Below are 22,121 nucleotides of genomic sequence, written 5' to 3'. Positions count from 1 at the left end.
CAACTTTACTAGAAGTCAATTTAAAATGTGTTCAACCAAGACTACCCTGTTCTTCAGGGTGACAAAGCTGCTGTGCAATTTTGTTGCCGAGAAAATTGTGTTTTCCCCACTCGCTCTTACAGGATCAACAGATAATAAAACTATGTTACAGGGGGTATTAAAGCTGTCCAAACACAATGTGAATTTTGGCCAGTTCCTAATGTACCATCTGAAATCTGGAACAAGCTAAAGGTCCAGCATTTAGAGGAATGCCCCAAACAAGCAACATTTAATCAGATAGAACTGGGAGTCCAATCCTTCTGGACTTCACTCCACTGAACGAGTTGAGGTGAATCTCCTTAATGCACATAAAAGCAGCAATCAACATCTGAAAGAGATTTTAACCTCCCTTCTACTAAAAGCAACGGTTTGGAAGGTGCTGTATGGGTTTCTGTGAAAGAACTTTCTCATTTGCTATGCTTGGTATGACGGGAAGTGAAGTAACATCTCCCCAACAAGCACACAAACAACAATATAAACTTTTGTAGCTCCTTTTCCTTGTGCAATCTGAAGTTCCACTTTAAGATAATAACAAAAGAATAATAATAATTTACTGTTTCTTTGGCCTTACCACAATAGATAGCTATTTGTATCAGAAGACATAGTATCTGGTGTCGAGACAGGTGACATTAAAATCAGTTTTATGCTTGAGATTCCCATATGTCGTGTTTCTGAGTCATTCCAAATATTGAAATGAATAAGAAAGCTAATTTTAGATTAACTGCCATGCAATGACAAATCTAGTACACGTTCATTTAATAACCGTGAACACAAACCAGACAGAAGCTGTTATAAAAGTTCAATCTGTCTTACTAAAGTTCACTGGAAATTTGTGAAAGAGAGCAATATGTTTGGAACATTTTTACATTGGAAACAAAAGTAAATCTTGATATTAGTGATGTCCAGATTGTGTGGTAATCTAATATACTCACTTTGGTTATGGTTTGAAAAGTTAGCAAGTGACAGCCAGCTGAAATATACCGATATAAATAACAATTTTTAAGACTTCTACCAGAGAAGGTTCTACACTTCCCCCCCCCCTGTGCCTAAACATTTAGTGAAAAGATTCTCCTTCAGGGTATGTGTCTGACTAGTGTTGGGCAAATGATTCAGTTTGGGCTGAACAGTGAATTTTGCACCCTGACTGGGCAAAGCTTTTCCCAATCAGGGAGCAGTATAAGCTGGTTGTTAAGGAGCAGGGCCAGGAAGCCGTCCGCAGCAGCCATAACAAACAATGAGTCATCAGCAGTCAATGGGCTTCCCTGCTGAAAGTAGAAGTAGAAAAAAGTAGAAAAAAAATGTAACGGTAAAAAAAAATATGTGTTTTTTTTAAATGGCATGGGTTCCCCTCAGAATCCATACCAGACACTTATCAGAGCATGGAGCCTGGCAGGTCAAGAAAGGGGGGATGAGTGAGCGCCCCCCTCCTGAACCATACCAGGCCACATGCTCTCAAATGAGGGGTGGGCGCATGGGGTAGGGAGGGCTCTGCCCCAAAGCACCTGGTCCCTATGTTGGTGGGGACATCTCCACAAACATGGCCAGTGGCTGTGGGAGTCTGCAGGCAGGCGGCTTATCAGAAAACTCAAGGACACAGCTTGGGGGGCTCCAGCATTTTGTGACTGGGGTTTCAGTCCTCCCTGGGTTTAGTAATCCCAGCTCAGGGTCCAGAAACTTCAAACAGACTTGGGTGGGATAAAGTCTTCAATCCTGTGTCCAGGTCTTACTGGAGACATGCAGGTTGTGTAAGGTGCAGGTGTACACACTAGGCATAAGTGAGACCAAGCTCAGGGCTCCCATCAGGAGGAAGCAAACTCCCATTAGGAGAGTTTATCTACTCAGAAGACAGCTCTCCATGTTGTAGGAGATATTCTTTACCCACAGGGCTGAGAGAGTTGGGACAGCCAAGCATGTCTGGAGGTCTGGGAGACCTCTAGAACTAGAGACGAGCCCAGGGGACTGAAGAAATCTGGAGATCTCAGAGTAATGAGATAGCCTGGGGTTCCAGGAGATCCCCTACCGAAAAGCCAGGGAGTGGGCCTGTGCAGCCGGGTGTTGCAGCTACAGATTAAGTGAGCTAGGAGAGCCCACAGAGCCAGGCTATCTGGGTAAGATAGTCAGAGCGACCAAGGAAAAGAGCAGAGATGCAGATGTAGAGATAGGTGGCTTGGAATTTTCTGTTACCTGTTGTGATTATGGGAACCCCTGAATGGGCAACTTTTGTGAACTTTATTTTAATTCTGTTTAATAAAAGTGCACTGACCACAATTCAGACTGGGGTGGACACACTGACATTTGCTTCTACCATACCACTGAACAGACTTCCCCAATATAACAATTGGTTTAAAAAAATGAAATAATATCTAGGATTAAATGTGCAAATGTACTGTATATCATAAACAATTGCCATTTATTTTTTTAAAGAAAATACTTCTTTCACTTTTTTTTTCTAACTTCTCAGTGCTGCTAGACTACTGCAGCCACTTCCTGTCTACATGTGCATATTCTATTGGCAGGTGCATGTTTGCTGTTGCTTAAGGTGGGCTTCCTGATTGTGACAATGGCGAAACATATCTACATATTGACAGTCCACTTTACCAAGTTTCCGTGTGACAGCCTGGCTGCTAGGTTAGTGAGAGAGGCCTATCCAGGTGCACAGTACCTACTCTGGCTAGAGGGGCGACAAAATCTATGCTGCTGGAAGCAGGAGTGTTTCCGAACAAAAGTTGTACACCTGAACCTGTTACCTATTACCCTTTCCACCTCTTCAACTACTACTTGTATTCTTCTACCACATTTGGGAAATAAAGCAAAGAAAATGAAGCCTAAAGTGTGGACATTGAAGTTTTTCTCAACTCTCATCTGATACCCTAGACGGCGAGGAAATAGAGGTAACATTCCACCCCAAACAATCCTTCGGGGGTAGTGTTACATTTTCATTTACAGACTGTTTTGTTAATACAGTTTCCATTAAATCAACTCTCTCACTATAGTACATATTTAAACAAAGCCATACCTGTAAAAGTCTGTAAATGTTCATCTTTCCTGCTCTCTGTTAAATTCTACAGGGAGATCAACATTTTCAGAAGTGACGATGTCCTGGGTCCACCACAACTCTCATGGGTTCCTCCTGCTTACCTCCTTGTAACTATTTTCTCCTGTAATGAAATGGAGGGCAACAGAAGGAACCAGTGAGAGTTGCAAGAGACTCCAGAGATCTTCACTTCTGAGACTGTTGGTTTTTCCTGTGGACTTCAACAAAAAATTGTCACAATCGGGACAGTATTTCAGGCAACTGGAAAGCTACAATAAGTATTTATAGACTCCTTTACAGGTGAGTCTTCATTTAAAAGCTACAGCCCTGCACAGAAACTTTTTGAAAAACCAACAAATGTTGTCTGTATTGGATTCCAAAGTATTAATTAAGGATACAAATGAAGCACACATTAACCCCAAACTAGTTAGACTGTCTAGCTGAGATACTTCTATTAAGAACTTAATAGCAGAACCTTTAAGAGAAGTCATTTGCGTTTTTTTTCTTTGGAGACAGCGTGTTTTAATTGTGAGCAAGCTCATATTAAAAAATAATTGTCCCTTTTTATTTGCCTTTTTATTTGCCTGTTTTGAAAGCTGTGTTATGTTTACTGAGTAAATACTTTTAGAAAAACACTGTCTTACAATAATATATTCATTTAAATGCATTTCTAAAGTCATTTTATGATTGTGTATCTTCGAGAAAGTTTGTTTAAACAGAATGAAAATTCCCTCTTAGGCCCATTTCTCACTGGGTCGGGCAGGTGCGGTGGCGGTATAGCAGCGTGATTTGTAGCCCGCTATACAGTCATATTTACCACGATATTCAGCCACTATCGGTGCAGGTTTTAACCCCTGCTAGTGGCCGAAAAAGGGTTAATACCGCCCCCAAACTGCAGCTGTAGCGCGGTTTGCGAGCGGTATTACCGCGGTGTCCCATTGTTTTCAATACCGCTCCAAAGATGCTGCTTGCAGGAGATTTGTTTGAGAATGCTGGGGCAGGATTATTTCAGGCGTTATTTATGCGCTATTTTTAGCGCTAAAATGCCTGAAATACGCCTCAGTGTGAAAGGGGCCTTAGACAGCTGTTATTAGAACAGGTGTCCCCTTTGGAAAAAATACATTTACCTCTGGTCAAGGTAGGGAGTTAAGGAACATTTCTTGAGTAGGAGTCTGAACCTTTATAGGAGCACATAGATCTGAGTGAATTACGGTAAGTTCAGGAGTTGTCAGGCTTGGCTGTAACTATATTTCCTTGTAATTTTTTCTCTTTGTGGTACACTTCCTTGACTGCATTGGGTGTTTTTTAAATGCTGATCTGCAGTAGAAATTAGTTTAAGGGCTCTGTGTTAAACCCAACATGGATGCTTGGATCTGAGGCTCTGCTCACCAGACCGGGCACAAGCAGCATTCTGGAACGATCCATGGTGCACCACCAAGCCCAGCAGGTGTCGGATCATCCCCAGCACAGTGGCACCATGTCGGCAAAGAGGAAAAAGGACATGGCACCACAGAAACTCAACACCTTATGTTTAAGCCCGCTGACTGGTACAGGCAAGATGGCGCGAATCCTGAGGCCTCCACAGCCATCTCTGGTGCTCTCCAGGCATCTCAGCCTGCTGCAGCCACGAACCTGCAAGACAGCTCCACAGAGGTTCAAGTTACAGGCACCAGCTCCTCTGCTTCTCCCCCTGGCACTCTAATCACCAGCAGCCCAGCCAAAGTGAGGATGCAAATAGATTCTCAAGCTCTCTCTCATGCAGCAATTCAAACAGGATATCTCATGCCTAGGGGGCAGAGTGTTTCACATGGAAATGAAAATGGGGTACTGTGCATCTATTGTTAATGATCACATTGTTGTTCCCAATCCTCATATTGAAGTACTTAGATGGATCAAATATAAGATGGCGGACCTAGAAGATAGGTCTCGCTGAAACAATGTAAAACTCAGTTGGTTAGCCGAAGATGTACAGGCACATGGATTATCTCCTTTTGTCAGAGGCCTTATCAAAGCACTTTTACCTGAGTTCAAAAACGTTGAGCTTGTCATTTATAGCATCCACAGGCTACCTAAACCCCTACATCTACCTGACTCAACACCCAGGGATGTTATCCTGCAAATCCATTTTTATTCATGTCAAAAACAAACTCATGCAAAAAGCACACACCATTGGAACTTTGTCTGAACCCTACACTCACCTTCAGCCGTTTGTCACAGCACACAGTACAATGCCGCAGACAACTAAACACAATAACAAATTCCTTGTGTAACCATAAGATCCCATACCAGTGGGCCAATTCTGCAAAATTAATGGTAAAATTCTAAGTCTCCAAACATATAATCTCATCTTTCCAGGCAGAATTACATTTACACTCATGGGGTATAATGTCAGAGCTCCCTGCATCTACGTCTGCACATCTGAAAATAGGAATACAGGCCTAGGCCATGCTGATTCAGCGCCATGAAATGCATTATGCTACATTGCCCCATTACATCAGTCATCTGCTTTATTAAGCTCATTGCCCCTTATTTATTTCCTGCGCACTAGAAGGGCCTGCTTTATAGGAAGTATTTCAAGCTGTTAAGCTTTTTCGGTTTAACGTTTTTCGTTTTTTGTCTTTCTTTTTTACTTTATTGTCATCTTCTGACAACCTTATCAACCACCAACAATATGCTCATTAAATACTTGAGGCACTCTTCCCAAATAGAAGCTCCAACTTGTGGGGTTCCACTCCACAACTCACTTTACAGACATAATCTGGCTTACGTTCAGGAAGTACCTTTTTTTTCTACATTCTTTAAGCTCTGAGGGTCCTATCACTCCCTCTAACATTTGCTGACTAGATCGACCACCATGACCATCAAGTTTTTATGTATTCACACTAATAGTCTTAACCACCTAGGCAAAAGATCCTCACTCCAAGGGAACAGCCATCTGGTGGAACTACAATCCCACAATCCCTTTGGATGATGTCAGTTTAATAACACTGGGCACTAGAGGGATAATATGATAAACAGATAGGGCAGGGAATAGTGGTTCGTTGCAATCATGGTCCATTTTGCTACATATTTTTCTGGAACCTACTTTTAAATAACAATGGGCAAGAAAGGCCCTTAAAAAGAAGAAAAGTGAGTGCCGATCTCCATAAAAGCTCTACATTTGATGCTAGTTCTCACAGCATGCAACAACACCATTCATTCCTATGGAACCTCCATACTCATGCTAGTCTCCAGCCATTTAGCGGAATATGGCTCTCACTATAGCTGGGTCTACAGCGTACATGTGCAGTAAGAAGAAGACACAGGTGGAATGTTTTCACAACAACGATTGTGCGGTGCTATGCAAGGACAATCAACTACGATTGCTAGAAGGGAACAAAGGAGTATTAAACCCAAAAGCAATTATTTATATTGTTGCAGAGTACCAATTATTTGATGTGATGGGTGCATTTGTTTGCTTTTTTTTTCCATCTAGTGTTTCAGCCAGTAAGTCTGTTGCTTTTCAAAAGAACAAGTTCTCTTGCAGTTACAGGAATAAGACAAACCATTGAACACTAGCATTGGTGCTTAAAATAATCTGCTTTTATTTATGTAGCATTACCCCCGGGGGAGCTGCTGGTTGTTTTGGGTGGCGTTTACCTCGTTGCTCTTCCGAATTCCTAGGGGTGAGTATCACTCAAACATTTGTAGGATAAAGTCTCTGCCACAGACCCTCCTGAATGGACTTCAGGGAGTCACTTCTGCCACAGGCCCTCTCTGGTTGCAGTTACGGAGGTAATCCTCCTTAGGTGAATTACACCTGGATGTCCTTCCTAATGTCGCCCAGGTACCGACTGACAGGTGATCAATCCTTCAGTGTCCGGCTACCTTGATCCTCGGTGGTTTGTCGAAATCCTTTGGGATCGCAAGCCTCTCATTGGTGCTCCTCAGACGGACTCCCCACCGAACAGCAATACCGCTTGGGATCCTCAAAGGTGGGAACCCAGTCACACACTGGGTCCCCCTCGCTGCTCAGATGTTCCGGGCCAACATGGCCCCGGAACCAGGAACACCACTTGGCACACACGCCCCGGCCAGGTAGGCCATAACACCGAGGCGCCGTGATGTGGCCACCCTAAAGTTGAGTGCCACACTGGACTAAGAAGACACAGAACCAATGGCGTCTGCCCCATAAATACCCTCTCCCAGCATGCACAGCGAGGCCCAACCCTCCTGATTGGCTGCTGGGGAATAGCACCCAAACCTTGACTCCACTGCTTCCATCTACCGCCCAGGGGTGGGAAGAACACCCCAGCACAACAGAATGAGCCCACAGCACAGTCAAGCTGAGACAGAGACCCTGTTTTGAACATAACAATTTGGATCAGAGTTTAACTACACTCTGATCTACATCTAAATTTAAATAGCAGCGGTACCAAATTAACCTACATTTATATAAAAACTTTATATCAAAAGGAAAATGTGCTGTAACTGCTTAGTAAAGTGTTAGCTGAAGTTTGGCTTCAATGTGTTAGTTGATCTAAATCTACTAGTACATCTAAAACTCCACTCCCTCCAGACTAAAAAATGCTGTTGTCCAAAGGGACCCCCTGTGCTCCTTCATTCAGAGTAGGGGCACTCTAATACAGGAGGTGTGTTACTGGCCAAAACATCAGGTGAAAACAGAAGGGAAAAAAAAGAAAGAAAAAAGAAAACTAATTCCATCCACCACATCTAATGATTGGTATGTTGCAATATGTTACATTTTTTACATTTTTTGGTTGGGGTTTAATATCGCTTTAAAGAGAAACTCCATTTTCTCCCCGGGGTGATCTATGTACATTACAAGGATTTTAAGAAACTGTTATGCAGATTCCTACCTTTTGTTATTCTGAAGAAATCATGCATAGTTTCTCTGTGCCCCGGTGTCTAGTGGGTCTAATGGGAGTGGTTTCACAATTATCAACCAGCTGCTGCACCTGCAGGACTCTGAGGATAACTACAGGGTTTGCATCTCTTTAGATGTGATTTCCTATTGGGAGTATCTCACCAAAAATTACATTTTTGTTGCAGGGGATACCAAAAATCTGACTTAGTGCAGACTTCTGGGAAAATCAGTGAGCCAATCACACAAGCAAGAAATTATGTTTCTGGGGGGCATTCTGTACACATTCTGTGTCCAGATCACCTACTGGTAGCCATATTGCCTTGCATTTTACAGAAAATTACAGCGGTTGCAGTTTGAAAAGGAAAACTATTTTTTAATAACATTTAATTACAATATGACTTTTGTTGCAATTGTATACGCTATATATATATATATATATATATATATATATATATATATATATATATATATTTTTTTTGCTATTTTATTTTCCCACGAAAGTGAAGTTACCCTTTAAGTATTATTTCAGGTAGGCCACACTCAGAAGATGGAGGGGTGGGAGGGCTTCTTAACCACTTAAGGACCGCCTCCTGCACATATACGTCGGCAGAATGGCACGGCTGGGCACAAGCACGTATATGTACGTCCTCTTTAAGTGCCCAGCCACGGCTCGCGGTCGCGCACACGTGGGGTGCACCTGCGACCAGGTCCGAAGCTACGTGACCATGGCTGCGGGATCCGCGGACCTGATCGCCGCTGGAGTCCCGCGATTAGTCCTCGGAGCTGAAGAACGACGAGAGCTGTGTGTAAACATACCTTCCCCGTTCTTCACTGTGGCGCTGTTATTGATCTGTGTTCCCTGATATAGGGAAGCACGGTCAATGACGTCACACGTCCAGCCCCGCCCCCTACAGTTAGAAACACATATGAGGTCACACTTAACTCCTTCAGCGCCCCCTAGTGGTTAACTCCCAAACTGCAATTGTCATTTTCACAGTAAACAATGCATTTGTATAGCATTTTTTGCTGTGAAAATTACAATTGTCCCAAAAATGTGTCAAAATTGTCTGATGTGCCCACCATAATGTCGTGGTCACGTAAAAATCACTGCCATTAGTAGTAAAAAAAAAATTAATAATAAAAATGCAATAAAACGATCCCCTATTTTGTAAACACTATACATTTTGCGCAAACCAATCGATAAACACTTATTGCGATTTTTTTTACCAAAAATATGTAGAAGAATACGTATCGGCCTAAACTGAGGAAAAAAATATATATATATTTTTGGGGGATATTTATTATAGCAAAAAGGAAAAATTATTGATTTTTTTTCAAAATTGTCGCTCTATTTTTGTTTATAGCACAAAAAATAAAAACAGCAGAGATGATCAAATACCACCAAAAGAAAGCTCTACTTGTGGGAAAAAAAGGATGCCAATTTTGTTTATGAGCCATGTCGCACGACCGCGCAATTGTCAGTTAAATCGACGCAGTGCCGAATCGCAAAAACTGGCCAGGTCCTTTACCTGCATTTTGGTCCGGGTCTTAAATGGTTAAAGGACAGCTTCACCAAAGATAACATTGTCCTTTAAGCACAGTGGTAATATTTCTTGGATAGAATTTGCACTTCACTGGTTTTATTGGAGTTGATATTCAAAGCTTTAAACATGCAAGATTGTCGTTATACTATTTGTCATAGAAACCGGGAATGGTTTATTTTACTATAGCAGCAGAATGTCATCTAATACTTTGCTGAATCTTTAGAAAGATCTATTTTGCCACAAAAAGAGAATGTCATCTAATGCTTTTTTCCGAGAATATCTAACATAATAGTAAAACGTCCACCCACATTACAGGTAATATAGATATTCATACTCTTCTTTAGTAATCAGAATGTTGATGTTGTTAGTTGGGCAATAACTTTAATTGTATTTCAGCAAGCAGAAGGCAATTAAAAAACAAATTATCTAGAAGGAACATGTCTTGTACAGACTATTTGCCCTGAAGCCAAGCCAAGAGTGAATTCATCTCTTTGCATTCTAATGTAAAGATGAATGCGCACAGCAAGGCTCATTATACGGACAATCTCAACAAAAGAACTTCAGTGGAATACAATTCTCAGTGTTGCGCGCTGTACTAAATACTTCATCTTCTATCAGTTTGCAGCAGGAAAACATACAGAATATGCTTTTCAATTGAAATTCTGACTGGGTGGACAAAGCCCTTATGGAATCTGCAGAGTTTAAAATAGATGCTTAGACCTGGAAGATATGGTATAATAGAATGCTGTCATGTTATGTTCCCAAGGCAGCCTTAAAGTGGAACTTAATTGCCAGATTAACCACTTAAGACCCGGACCATTATGCAGGTAAAGTACCTGGCTTTAACTGACAATTGTGCGGTCGTGCTACGTGGCTCCCAAACAAAATTTGCGTTTTTTTTCCCCAAATAGAGCTTTCTTTTGGTGGTATTTGATCACCTCTGTGGTTTATATTTTTTGCGCTATAAACAAAAATAGAGCGACAATTTAGAAAAAAAATTCAATATTTTTAACTTTTTGCTATAAAATATATCCCCCCAAAAAATATATAAATATACAAAATTCCCTTAGTTTAGGCCGGTACGTATTCTACCTATTTTTGGTAAAAAATAAGCGTTTATTGATTGGTTTGCGCAAAAGTTCTAGCGTTTACAAAATAAAGGGATAGTTTCATGGCATTTTTATTAATATTTTTTTTTTACTAGTAATGGCGCCGATCAGCAATTTTTTTCATGACTGCGACATTATGGCGGACACATCGGACACGTTTGACACATTTTTGGGGCCATTGTCTTTTTCACAGTGAAAAGTGCGATAAAAATGCATTGATTACTGTGAAAATGACAATGGCAGTGAAGGGGTTAACCACGAGGGGGTGCTAAAGGGGTTAAGTTTGCCCTGATTTGTTTTTCTTACTGTAGGGGGGCGTGGCTGGACGTGTGACGTCACTGATCGTCGTTCCCTATGACAGGGAACAGACGATCAGTGACAAGCCGTAGAAAAGAACGGAGAAGGTTTGTTTACACTCACCTCTCCCCGTTCTTCAGCTCCTGTGACCTGATCGTGGGACACCGGCGGCAATCGGGTCCCGTGGGCGCGGTCACGGAGCTTCTGACCGGGTCCCGAGCGCTCTGCCGGCGGCGAGCGCATGACCCAAGGCTGGGCACTTAAAGGACAACGTACCTGTACGTCCGTGTGCCCAGCCGTGCCATTCTGCCGATGTATATATCGGCGTTAGGCGGTCCTCAAGTGGTTAAAGATACAATCTTGGGCCCCACAGAAGTGTTTTACCATGATGTGTGTACAGTGACTTACCTGTTAGTACCTCTGCCTTGCAGAACTGGGATCTTCGGGTTGAATTCTGGCAAGGACACGATCTACATGGAATTTGTTCTCCATGTGCTTGTGTGGGTTTTCTATGGGTGCTCTGCTTTCCTTCTGCACACAAAAAACATGCTGGTAGGTTAGATGATATACAGCAAATATTGTGCACATGGGTCACCTAGTCCTGGCACAAAATTGTGACAAGACTGTCCCTGTCCGTATGCCTGCGGGGGTTTCCTTCTACACACCAAAAACATGCTGGTATGTTAATTGGCTCCTGTTAAAATTGGACCTAGTATATATGCAAGTGAGATAGGGACCTTGAATTGTAGGCTTCTTCAGGACAGGGACTCATGTAAAGTGCTGAAATAACAATGCCTAGCATATTTGCACGTTATTATAGTCTGTGTTCCCCTCCATCTCTGGTGCTTCCAATGACAGCTGATTCCATGATGTAAACAAAGGATCAGTAATCTTCTTTTATTTCTCCTCACGCTGACAGTGTGAGGAGAAAAATAAAGCCGATCACCGGCTTGTGTACAAGGGACATTGTTTCCGAAGAGGGAGAGGCAATTCTGCCTCATCTGTGCCCACCTGCCAGTGCCACCTGCCAGTGCCCACAGTGCCACCTATAAATGCCCACAAGTGCCACCTATCAATGCCCACCAGTGGTGCCAATCAGTGCCTCATCAGTGCCACCTAGTAATGCTTCCTATCAGTGTAACCTACCAGTGCTGATTGGTGCCCATCACTGCCACCCATCAGTGCCCATCACTGCCACCCATCAGTGCCACCTATCAGTGCCACCTATCAATGCCACCTATTAGTGCCACTTCTCAGTGCCCACTAGTGCCACCTATCAATGCCCTTCAGTGCCACCCATCAGTGCCACCTCTTAGTGTCACCTCTCAGTGCCCACCAGTGCTGCCTATCAGTGCCCAACAGTGCCACCTATCAATGCCACCTATTAGTGACACTTCTCAGTGCCCACTAGTGCCACCTATCAATGCCCTTCAGTGCCACCCATCAGTGCCACCTCTTAGTGTCACCTCTCAGTGCCCACCAGTGCTGCCTATCAGTGCCCAACAGTGCCACCTATCAATGCCACCTATTAGTGACACTTCTCAGTGCCTCTAGCGCCACCTATCAATGTCCTTCAGTGCCACCTCTCAGTGCCACCTCTCAGTGCCGCCTATCAGTGCCCACCAGTGCCGCCTTATTGGTGTCCATCAATGCAGCCCATCTGTGTCCATCAATGCCGCCCGTAGGTGTCCATCAGTGCAGCCCATCAGTGCCCATCAGTGCAGCCTCATCAGCATACATCAATGAAGGAGAAAAATTACCTGTTTGCAAAATGTAATAACAAAATATAAAAATATATATATATTTTTTAAATCAGGCTTTTAATTTTTTTTAACAAAAAATAAAAACCGCAGAGGTGATCAAATACCACCAAAAGAAAGCTCTCTTTGTGGGGAAAAAATATATAAAAATTAAATTGGGTACAGTGTTGTATGACCGTGCAATTGTCATTCAAAGTGCGACTGAAAACTGAAAATTGGTCTGGGGACTATGTAAATTTTTATATTTATTCCCTATTAATTTGGTAATAACTTTTGTATTACTTAAAATAGCATATTGTTTGTTAGGGGAACAATCTAGGCTTTCTTTTGGTGTTTTTTTTCTTCCATGATGTATTGTATTTTGTCTTAAAGTGGAGGTTCACCCAAAAATCTTTTTTTTTAACATTAGATTGAGGCTCATTTTGTCTAGGGGAATCGGGTGTTTTTTTTACAATCGAAGCAGTACTTACCGCTTTAGAGAGCGATCTTCTCCGCCGCTTTCGGGTATGGGCTGCGGGACTGGGCGTTCCTATTTGATTGACAGGCTTCCGACAGGCTTCCGATGGTCGCATACATCGCGTCACGATTTTCTGAAAGTAGACGAATGTCGGTGCGCAGTCGCCGTATAGAGCCGCACCGACGTTCGGCTTCTTTCGACTACTCGTGACGCAATGTATGCGACCGTCGGAAGCCTGTCAATCAAATAGGAATGCCCAGTCCCGAAGACCATACCCGGAAGTGGCGGAGAAGATCGCTCTCTAAAACGGTAAGTACTTCTTAGATTTTAAAAAAAATACCCGATTCCCCTTGACAAAATGAGCATCAATCTAATGTTAAAAAAAAAAAAATTCGGGTGAACTCCCACTTTAAAAACAAAAGCAAGTAGTAAATAAAATTACTTTTTTTCCCCAGTTGTTATCAATATTTGGTTTAAAATAACAAATTTGATTGTAGATACCAAGTGTAAATTGTGTTCTGTGACTTGTCCCACTTGACCAACTCTAGGTTCCAATGAGGCAGACCTGTACCCAGTGGGAATATATATGCACATAGGCTTCAGCAGGGTTAACATGCTTGAGCTGAAATATGTGGCCATTTATCGGTGTTAGAACAATGACTGAGAGCACATACAGACAATAAGAGATTATAATGAGACAAGACTCAAAACCCAATACTGCATGAAGTGTGAAGTTAGATCACAGTAAATCAATGGGCTAGTCAGTAACCTTTAACAGAAGTTTGATTTAGAAATATCAATTGAAGCTGCTGTTTAGTGAGAGCCAGAAATGTAACATCTATCCAGAAAATTTGATAGCTTCAGAATGTAGGAATTAGCGTGAAGACATAGGGCAGACAGAATGAACACATTGGCAAAAGTTTCAAAAGTCTCCATCCAAAGAATCTTATTTCCGATATAACAATTTGTGTGAGATGAAGAGAAGTTGGAAAGGGAAAGGGATTTAGCAGCAAAAAAATGCTCTAAGATTATCTTTAAAATGTATAGAAGGAACATCGAGTATTTAGGGTCCCTATTCTTTATAGGCTTAGGCCTCGTACACACGACCGAGTTTCTCGGCAAAAACCAGCAAGAAATTTGCTGTTTTTTTTTTTTTTTGCAGAGGAAACCGTGTGTACACTTTTCGACAGGGAAACTGTCGAAGGATCTCGTCGAGCCAAAAAGAGAACATGTCTTCTTTTTCCTCGACGGGAATGGGGAAATTTGGCTCGCCGAGATCCTCGACAGCCTAACAAGGAACTCGACAAGCAAAACGATGTGTTTCGCCCGTCGAGTTTCTCGGTCGTGTGGACGAGGCCTTACTGTACTAGGATATGCCAAGTGCAACAACTGCATCATTAATGGTAATCTTCATTGTGCCTAGTAAACCAAAATATAGGACCTGATGCTGATTTTGACAATGGCTGGTGCCCTTCTTTCTTTTTCCTTCTTACATCAACATAGTTAAAGTGGAGGTTCACCCTAAATATTAACTTAATATTTTTCTCCTGTGTCAATGTTTACCTTGATTCTGCTGCCTTGAATGTGGCTTCCGGGTCTTGTTCCCCACGGGAGTGGGCGTGTCGTTCGATTTCCCCGACGGCCCAGTGTCTTGTGGGTGCTGTGCGCAATATCTCCTGGGAGTGATGTGTCGAGACTCCCAGGAGATGATCTTCACCGTATCCCGGAAGAATTTGCTTGTGGGCTTCAGAGTGCCCACAAGCAAGATGGACCCCGCCCAGCAAAGGATTTCTTCATCAATTTACTGTAGTCCAATATTTATTCTTCTACATAAGTTTGGTAAAAAAATTCCAAATAAGCGTATATATAGATTGGTTTGTGCAAAATGTATAGCGTTATAGCGTCTACAAACTATAGGATAGATTTAGGGACATTTTAAAATGTATTTTGTTATTTATTTACTGGTGTGCCAATGTAAACAAAGCACACCGCTGATTTGTCAGGGAGAAAAAGTGAGAGATCTTGTTTCTGCTAAGCTGAATCAGATCTCTCTTTTGCTCCAGAGAATCCACTCCCCACAATTAGAAACACCTCCCAGGGAACACATTTAACCCCTTGATTGCCCCCTTGTGTTAACTCCTTCCCTGCCAGTGTCATTTATACAGGGATCAGTGTATAAATGTAACCATCTACTCCGAAAACAGCCAGTCAAAAGTCACCAACTCCTTCAATTGTCCTCACACCAGCCACTCTGGAATTTTAAGGGTCTCTATTCTAAAAGAAGACATCATGGTAAAACTGTGTAGTATCCAATACTTTATGCACCTTATCCAAGAAAACACTCCTTCTGCAATCAGTCATAAGCTGCAAGCTACCCACCTCTTGGCTGCCAGGCATAAGGTGCATGCTCCCTTTGCTGTTGATATACCCAATCCTTTAGCTCAGTGGTCATCAACCCTGTCCTCAGGGCCCACTAACAGGCCAGGTTTGCAAGATAACTGAAATACATCACAGGTGATATCATTTGCTGCTCAGTGATTGCAGTATTCTAGTCTGCATCTCCCCAAGGTAATACAGAAAACCTGGCCTGTTAGTGGGCCCTGAGGACAGGGTTGAAGGCCACTGCTTTAGCTGTCACTCAGAAGCTAACCAAACATAACTAGTTGCTTTAGATTACTCCAACCTGCAATTTCAAAAGAAAGTAGCCAATGGGGTTGATTTACTAAAACTGGAGAGTACAAAATCGGGTGCAGCTCTGCATAGAAACCAATCAGCCTCCAGGTTTTTATGTCAAAGCTTATCTGAACAAGCTGATTGGCTACCATTTACAGCTGCACCAGATGTTGCACTCTCCAGATTTAGTAAATCAACCCAAAGTCTTCTATAGCAGCCAATACAATTCCAAGTGTCATTTTTCTAGTCCAGAATAGAACACCAAAGAAAAAACCTCTTGTGGACAAGGTTGCTAACCGTCAGTAAATTCACTGACAGTTTGTAAAAAAATCTGTGATTTTTACAACTGTCTGTAAATATCAGGGGCTAATAATTTTTCATGATGTGTTGACTTCTTACATATAAACCAGGCAAATGACTTGTTATGGATATTGTCAGTGCTTCCATATTGTGGTTATACATTTTAAATGTTGATTTTCTTGATTTTTAATTGGAGTTCTGTAATTGTTCAAGCTGTTAGTAAAAAAATGTGCTCCGTCCGTTTAATGTTTTGTCAATAAAAAATGCTGCAAGAGGTTGGCAACACTGCTTGTGGGCAACACTCTGCCAAATGTATGAGCTCCTACCTTAAAGTGGATGTAAACCCACTCTCAGGCCCCGTACACACGACCGAGTTTCTCGGCAGAATTCAGCCAGAAACTCGGTTCAGAGCTGAATTCTGCCGAGAAACCCGGCCGTGTGTACACTTTCGGCCGAGGAAGCCGACGAGGACCTCGGCGAGGAAATAGAGAACATGTTCTCTATTTCCTCGTTGTTCTATGGGAGAACTCGGCCCGCCGAGCTCCTCGGCGGCTCCAGGACTGAACACGCCGAGGAACTCGATGTGTTTGGCACATCGAGTTCCTCGGCCGTGTGTACGGGCCTCATCCTTTCTAAACTACTGCCATGGTGCTGATCTATAAGGATATAGACGCCTCCTGCATCTATCCTTACCTGTCAAATGTCTCCCCTCTGTCTGTTAAGACAGAGGGGAGAGAATTGAAAAACTGCAGATTCTGTGGGTGAATCTGTTGTCTGGAGCTCTGTGGGTGGAGTCGTGATGTCAGTAGACTCTGCGCCCTCCTCTACGCTGCCCTTGTCAACATGCATTTTTTCCTGTGTATTCCTTACATTAAATTCTGCTATGATCACTAACATCCAGTCAAAATCCAGAAAAGTAACCACATGACTTCAGAAAAGGAGTGGGGGTGGGAATTAAAAAATAATGCCTGTCTCCAGGCTATTGTATGAGATATGTAAAGAACCTGTCACTCACAGCAAGGGGGTGGAACGGACTAAGGGTTTTCTCTGTAAGTCCGTTTTGTTTCACTGAACAATAAAAGAGGATTGCTCAGAGCTGGATTAACTCTGTGTGGCAAGACTGGGCACAGATGATAGGAAATCTTATGCTGTACATTGTGACATAAAAAAAAAAAACATCCACCTTAAGTAAATATAAATGATGGTTTTGCATATTGTGTAATACAGATTTCTATGTTGAGATACAGGTCTTAAATACAGATACAGGTAATAAAATACATTCATATATAAAATATTAATACAAGCTACATTTCCTGATACGGTAACAAAAATATAGATACATGTTGTGGCTAATTACCACATTTGTATTTGTAATGATCTAACTAAGCTAAGGTACATAAGGTATCAGATATTATACTCATGCAATTTCTCCATGATGTCATTTTTCAAAGCCTTCAGACAAACCCGATTGATCTCATCAATATCTATTTAGCTGTCTAACAGATTGCTTAATAGTGTACGAAGACTTTTTTTTTGTCCTACCATAAAATTGTGTTGGTAGCTATAGCAACAAATTACATATTTGGCTTACACCAAAACAAAGACAGACAGAACATGATTGGCTGGTGTGTGAACTAGTTTCTCTTTTTCTCAATTATTTTTCTACTAAAACAGACCTAGCATCAGATATACACCGATTAGCCATAGCTTTATGATCACTCAGATAATATTGAGTATTATAATAATTTTTGCCAAAAAAACAGCACTAACCCACCGAGACATGGGCTCCACTAGCCCTCTCAACTCTTGCACCAAGCTATCAGTACCTGATCCTTTAAGTCAGGGGTGCCCAACATTTCGAAGCGCAAGGGCCACTTAAGCGACTTGGTAATTGGTCGTGGGCCACAATGAGCTGATCGGGCGGATGGCAGGTCCGTGTCCGCTCTGCAGACACAGCTGGATCGGATTGGAGGTAGGACACAAGTCGGTATCTGCCACTCCTTAGGCCCCGTACACACGATGAGTTTCTCGGCAGAATTCAGCCAGAAACTCGATCGGAGCTGAATTCTGCCGAGAAACCCGGCCGTGTGTACACTTTTGGCCGAGAAAGCTGACGAGAATCTCGGCGAGGAAATAGAGAACATGTTCTCTATTTCCTCGTGGTTCAATGGGAAATTTCCGCTCGCCAATGTGTTTTGCCCGTCGAGTTCCTCGGACGTGTGTACGGGGCCTCAGAGGTGAATGGAGGGTCCAATTGTGTCAGACTGACCGTGTAAAAGGTGCCCATGGCTGCTTTCACACAGGTGTGCTGCGGTTTACTCGAACCGCGGGTGCAACGCAGTGTACCTTTTGGCTTTTCTGCACTTTGCAGTAGACTTCTATTATATTCTGCAGGTTTGGTGCATTTTCAGAAAGCTCACCAAACTCGCAGGTAATAACAGAAGTCTATGGCTCAGTGCAGGTAACCCACACCAGCACTGCTCTGCATCTGCAGATTCATTAGAATGCAGAACAGATATGCCCATATATACACACTGTAATTTTAGTAATAAACTGACCGTTAACAACAATATTACATTCTATTCCATCCCAGAGCAGGAGGTCGTGGGCCACATCAGAGGGTTCCGCAGGCCACATGTGGCCCCCGGACCACATGTTGGGCACCCCTGTTTTAAGTCCTATAGGATCTGACGTGTGGCTTCCATGGATCTGACTTTTTTTTTCAGCACATCCCACAAATGCTGAATTGGATTGAGAACTGGAGAATTTTGAGGCCAAGGTCAACACCTCAAACTCATTGTTGTGATCCTCAAACCATTATTGAACCATTTTTACAGTGTAACAGGGCACATTGTCCTGCTGAAAGAGACCACCAACCAAAATCTACTCCAGATACCCAAAGCCAAATACAAGTCCAAAGGAGAGCGAAGATTTGCAGTCCAAGGCCAAGGAAAACCACTTGGCCTTTAGGAGAAAGATCAAAACCCATCTTTTCTGAGGACAAAAGTGAAATGGACGCCAAGTGACCAGAGGCGATTTAGTTTGCATGTGCTGCGCTATATAAGTTTCTCACACACTCACTCACTCACTCACTCACTCACCATTGCCATTAAGGGATACTGTTTCTATGAAGGGGTGTATTTGGTCAGCAATAATGTTTAGGTATGTGGAACCAGGGCTGTCTTAATGAGAGGGGCACACCTGGGCACACACCTGGGCACACCCCTGCCCCTTCCCCAAAGTAGCTGGTCCTTGAGCCTGGGCTGCCCCTCTACATCCCAGATATCCCCCCAGCACTCTGACCCCTCTACACCCTAGATATCCCCTACCTCCTAACTACTTGATTTCTGTTTACTTGCACTGTCTCCATTGTAGGGGCCCCAGAGCATTACTTTGCCCAGCGACCCATGATGCTATTAAGACGGCCCTGGGTGGAACGTGTCAAAGTAACATCCATATGAATTGCAGGACCCAAGGTTTCCCAGCAGAACATTGCTCAAAGCATCAAATCACCTCCAGTGGCTTGCTTTCTTTCCATTCTGCATCCTGGTGCCCTCTCTTCCCCTGGTAAGTGATGCATATGCAACCAGCCATCCACATGATGTAAAAGAAAACATAACTCATCAGACCAGGCCACCTTCTTCCATTGCTTCATGGTCTAGTTCTGATGCTCACATGCCTGTTGTAGGTTTTGGCTGTGGACATGGGTCACCGTGGGCACTTTGATCAGCCTGCAGCTATGAAGCTTTAAACATGACAAACTGTGATGCCCATTTTTTCTACTTTTTCTACTTTCAACACATCAACTGTGTTCATTACTTTACAAAAAGATCACAGTACTGCCCCCTGTAAATGCCACCACCTGGCCCAACAAGAGTCGATTTAAAAATTGACTGAGCCAAGTTAAAAATTATCAGCCAAACAGAGACTGCATCCCATCAGTAGGGATGAGACAAACCCCCCCCCCCCCCGGTTCGGTTTGCAGCAGAACATGCGAACAGGCAAAAAATGTGTTCGAACACGTGAACACCGATAAAGTCTATGGGACACAAACGTGAAAAAATCAAAGGTGCTAATTTTAAAGGTTAATATGAAAGTTATTGTCAAAAAATGCTAGGACAGCACAAATACTCCCCAATTGACCCATTTTTGGAATGTAGACAGTCCAAGGTATTTACTAAGAGACATGGCAAGTTTTTTGAAGTTGTGGTTTATTTGTCATAACTTTTTGGAAAATGAAATTTTTTTTCAATTACCAGTGATTTAAAAAAAAAAATAGTGAAGCTGTACTGTACTACTCTGCGGGGATGATCAGATATTTTTTTTTACTCTGTTATTGCTTATAACAGTTATGATTACTGTTATAAGCATTAGTTTTAATTGTCATCCTCGGCCTCGGACGAGAGGACATCCGTGATAGGCGAAACACTGAACAGAGGCTCTGCTGGGAAAATTAGAGTTCCGCCTATCACGGAACAGTCTGAGGAGGAGGCGAGGCTTTTGAATAATGGACGCCCACAGCCTGAGAAACTCTGTAAACAGGAGAAGGTAGGAAGATCGTCGAGGCAGGCATACTGGCACAGTGAGGAAGGCATACTGGCACAGTGAGGCAGGCATACTGGCACAGTGAGGCAGGCATAATGGCACAGTGAGGAAGGCATAATAGCACAGTGAGGCAGGCATACTGGCACAGTGAGGCAGGCATACTGGCACAGTGAGGCATGTATAATGGCACAGTGAGGCATGTATAATGGCACAGTGAGGCATGTATAATGGCACAGTGAGGCGTGTATAATGGCACAGTAAGGGGTCGTCTTATACAGTGAGTATATCCCAAAACCAGCATTTCAGCTGGAAAATTAGGGGGTCGTCTTATATGCCCAGTCGTCTTATACGCCGGCCAATACGGTATTTAACTTACACAGTAGCTTAGCCAGATGCAGAAAACAAATACCAAGATAAAAATTTGAGATGTTTGAGAAGTAAACTGTTTCCGTTGAGTAAGATGAAGTTCAAAACGTTTCATTCTTAATTTAAGTGTATAGTTACTACCAGCACTAACAGGTAAGTTGCTTACTAACATTTAATATCAAAAGTCTCAAAGGAGTTATAAATTACAGTAAGTGACTCTTCCATAATTTTGACGCTAGCTCTTTCAGTAGTCAAGCTGTTTCTGTTTGCAAACCACACAAGCACCCTTAACCCAACTGCTGCTTTATTGACACAATCTTCTCCATTCCTACTGCTTGTAATTGAATCTCCCACTGCTTAATTGGAAATGGAATGACTGTGTAACCTTATTTGAAACATTTTTAGGAGCAAGTTGGAACAGCAAAGCTTACTTTTAAATACACAATCATATTAATAAATGTGGTAAATGGGAAATCTTTTTTTGGACTGTAGTTGTAATCTCCTCTGTAAATGAATACAAATGCTGATTGTGTTTAAATTACTATGAGCCCACCAGACATATTTATTATTGTAAACCAATTGTAAAAGCGCTCAGAAAGAACCAGCGCGACATACATTAGATGGAATTTTTTTTTTTTATAGTAAAATAAAAATCTTTTTTTTGTTTCATGTTCTTAATGACAAGCAAACTTGTCATTGACATACAGTATTCTTATTAGATTAGTGTTACAAAATAATGCAAACATCCCCATCTATATTGTAGCATAGTGCGATATACATATTTAAATATGTTTCCTCTGATAGTTAGATGTGAAGGGAGTGGGGAGATTGGGACTTTATATGAGGCATAGGACTTGTAGGTCCAGTGTCTCCATCCCTGTATAGCAATTTAGCTGGAAGGAAGGTTGGGACTTTAAATGAAATATGCACCTAAAAGAGTGATAGCGGACAATGGGTGTCTGACCAGTAAGATGAATATTGCAACTGTACTAGCTGAATCTCTATACCCAGCACACAGGACAGTAATGCATAATAATAACATTTATTTCATATATATACATATAATACATTATAGCATAAAAGCATTACAGTGCATGGTAATAGTATAAAAAAATGTCAGGCAGATTAAT

The sequence above is a fragment of the Rana temporaria genome, chromosome 11, assembly GCF_905171775.1.
Source record: "Rana temporaria chromosome 11, aRanTem1.1, whole genome shotgun sequence".
Lineage (NCBI taxonomy): Eukaryota > Metazoa > Chordata > Amphibia > Anura > Ranidae > Rana > Rana temporaria.
The sequence above is the reverse complement of the archived record's forward strand: the minus strand, read 5'-3'. Positions refer to the sequence as shown.